Here is a 3738-nt window from a genome sequence, read left to right on the forward strand (position 1 = left end):
GACATTTGTGTAATATTCATCCTGCCGGTTACAGGAGCATGATACAGGATTACTTGCTCTATGGGAAGAATCTTTAGGCTAAGTTCACACTGGGCATTTTTTCAGCATTTTTTTATGGAAATTTTCATCTGCGTTTTACAGCACCAGCAAAGTCTATGAGGTTTCAGAAATCCCATACACACACATTGGGGTTTTCATTACCATTATTTTGTGCTTTGCATGTGTCTTTGGACATAGAGCATGTCACTTCTTTCAGCGTTTTTCACCCGTTGACTTGAATGGATGGTGAAAAATGCTGCAAAAATGCAGGTATCAGGTTTTGATGCGTTTTTTGTGCCAAAACCTGATTCTATGGAAAAGGACTTTTTTTTCAACACCAAACTTTAATCAGTATGCACAAGAGACAAATCAGCAAAATCCGCAGCATGTGCACACAGCCTAATTGTATACAGTGGGGAAAATAAGCATTTGATACACTGGCGATTTTGCAAGTTTCCCACTCACAAGGAATGGAGAGGTCTGTGATTTTTATTATAGGTACGCTTCACCTGTGAGAGACAGAATAATAATAAAATAATCATAATGTCTATTTATATAGCGCCAACATATTCCGCCGTTCCTTACAATTAGGTGGAGACATATACAGACCATAAATTCAATACAAGGTAATACAGTTAGTGAGTCGAGGTGATAGGCTTGTTCACAGAGAAGTGTTTTTAATGCACACTTAAAAAGTGGTGGCTAGGTATCAATCTAATAATAACAACCAGAAAATCACATTGTATGATTTTTAAATAATTAATTGAATTTTATTGCATGAAATGAGTATTTCATCACCTACCAACCAGCAAGAATTCTGGCTCTCACAGACCTTTTAGTTTTTCTGTAAGAATCCCTAATGCTCTGCACTCATTAACTGTATTAAATGCACCTGTTTGAACTCGTTACCTGTCCACACACTCAATCACACTCTAACCTCTCCACCATGGACAAGACCAAAGAGTTGTCTAAGGACACCAGGGACAAGATTGTAGATCTGCACAAGGCTGGGATGGGCAATAGGATAATAGGCAGCAGCTTGGTGAGAAGGCAACAACTGTTGGCACAATTATTAGAAAATGGAAGAAACGCATGATGATTGTCAATCTTCCTCGGTTTCGGGCTCCATGCAAGATCTCACCATGTGGGGTAAGGATGATTCTGAGAAAGAACATGAATTGGCACAGAACTGCATGGGAGGACCTGGTCAATGACCTGAAGAGAGCTGGGACCATGGTCTCGAACATTACCATCAGTAACACACTACGCTGTCATGGATTAAAATCCAGCAGGTCACGCAAGGTCCTCCTGCTCACGCTGAAGTTCACCAGTGACTATCGGGATGATAGTGGGTGAAACATGATACTTTGGGGGTGCTTCTCTGTGAAGTGGTCAGGACGACTGCACCTTATTGAAGGGAAGATGATTGGGGTCATGTATCGCGAGATTTTGGTCAACAACCTCCTACCCTCAGTTAGGCCATTAAAGATGGGTCGTGACTGCATCTTCCAGCATGACAATGACCCAAAAACAGCCAGGGCAACTAAGGAGTGGCTCTATAAGAAGCATTTTGGGGTCCTGGAGTGACGCAGCCAGTGTTCAGACCTGAACCCAATCGAAAATCTTTGGAGGGAGCAGAAACTCAATGTTCCCCAACGACAGCCCCGAAGCCTGAAAGATCTGGAGAAGATCTGTATGGAGGAATGGGCCAAAATCCCTGCTGCAGTGTGTGCAAACTTGGTCAAGAACTACAGGAAACATCTCACTTCTATAATTGCAAACAAAGGTTTCTGTGCCAAATATTAAGTTCTGTTTTTCTATTTTATCAAATACTTATTTCATGCAATAAAATGTAAATTAATTATGTAAAATTCATACAATGGGATTTTCTGGATTTTATGTTTAGATTCTGTCTCTCACTGTTGATGTGTACCTGCGATAAAAATTACAGCTCTCTTCATTCTTTGTAGGTGGGAAAACTTTAAAAATTGGCAGTGCATTATTATTATTATGATTTATTTATATAGCACCATTGATTCCATGGTGCTGTACATAAGAAGGGGTTACATACAAATTACAGATATCACAGTAAACAAACTTACAATGACAGACTGAAACAGAGGGGAGACTGCATCAAATATTTATTTTCCCCACTGTACATTGGTTTTCTTGTTTTATGCTGTATATAATGGGATTGACTTCTACAACCTCTGTAATACCTTGGCAACATCTGATGCACTTGTACAGTGGATGTGTGCACTGCTTGCATTGAGCATGCTCAGGAACTGGGCCCGTTCCATATAGTGAGGGTGGTGGCTGTGTTAAACAGCAAGCACCAAAAGTAGGTGCTGCGACAATTGCGCGTGTTGCGATTCCCAGTGTCTGGACTGAAGTTGGTTCCGGAGAGATAGGTTGAAGTGCCGCTTTCACTGGGCTCCTCGTCCCGCTGTTACTTTGTGGTCCATTCTGGTGTAGCTGAAGAAGCTAGGGAAAGCTGAAGAAGCTGTATTGCTGGTACCGTGTCAAGTGTCCTAAAGATGTATTGGATGTGCTGTGTCCTGAAGAGAATAAATCTTTATCGTTTGAAGTTATCCTGGGCTCTGCCTCCAGTCCTTTGAACTCCAGGAAGAATGTGGGACGCACCAGTGAAGAAGCAGCAGACAGCACAGTGAGTACAGAACGTGCTGATGGGTCTACCCCCGACATTGGTTTTACAAAAGAGCAAATCAAGTTATGTCCGGAGCAGGTACAGTATATTACTGCATCATTTACATTATTTTCTAAGGAGACCACCTAATAGGAATGCAACTTACTTGAACTGGTGGCATTCTCATAGGAAATAATGAGATTAGCAATTGGTCAAATTACAAATGTGACCCTCCATTAACAAGAGGGCTTCGCTCTTCAAAAATTCTATAAAGAATATGAGGACACTGTACAGTAAGAGGAGTTGTCCAGGTTGTCCAATTCTTTGGGGGTCCAGAATTTCACCTACAGACCCCAATGCCACAACTTATGATCTAGGTGTCTAAAGAAGCCAGAGGAACTTTCCAATTTATGTATCAATTTATTTATTTTCATACAAAAAAAAAAATCAAAGATGAAATACTGATGGTAGAACCTGAAACACTGAGCAACACTGATGAAAATCAAGACCGTTTTTCACATACGTAAGAAATAACTAATTCGAACTTTTTGACCAACTGCTATTTTTTTCAGCATTTCTCCCATGTTTTTGGGTCACCTTTTTCTGTTTTTTTTTTTAAAATCCATTTAACCCCTTCATGACCCAGCCTATTTTGACCTTAATGACCTGGCCATTTTTTGCAATTCTGACCAGTGTCCCTTTATGAGGTACTAACTCAGGAACGCTTCAACGCATCCCAGTGATTCTGAGATTGTTTATTCGTGACATATTGGGCTTCATGTTAGTGGTAAATTTAGGTCGATAATTTTTGTGTTTATTTGTGAAAAAATCAAAAATTTGGCAAAAATTTTGAAAATTTCGCAATTTTCAAATTTTGAATTGTTATTCTGTTAAACCAGAGAGGCATGTGACACAAAATAGTTACTAAATAAGATTTCCCACACGTCTACTTTACATCAGCACAATTTTGGAAACAAATTTTTTTTTTGTTAGGAAGTTGTAAGGGTTAAAAGTTGACCAGCGATTTCTCATTTTTACAACAAAATTTACAA

This window comes from Dendrobates tinctorius, unplaced genomic scaffold (assembly GCF_039654945.1).
Source record: "Dendrobates tinctorius isolate UK_male_01 unplaced genomic scaffold, ASM3965494v1 ptg000016l, whole genome shotgun sequence".
NCBI classification, from domain to species: domain Eukaryota; kingdom Metazoa; phylum Chordata; class Amphibia; order Anura; family Dendrobatidae; genus Dendrobates; species Dendrobates tinctorius.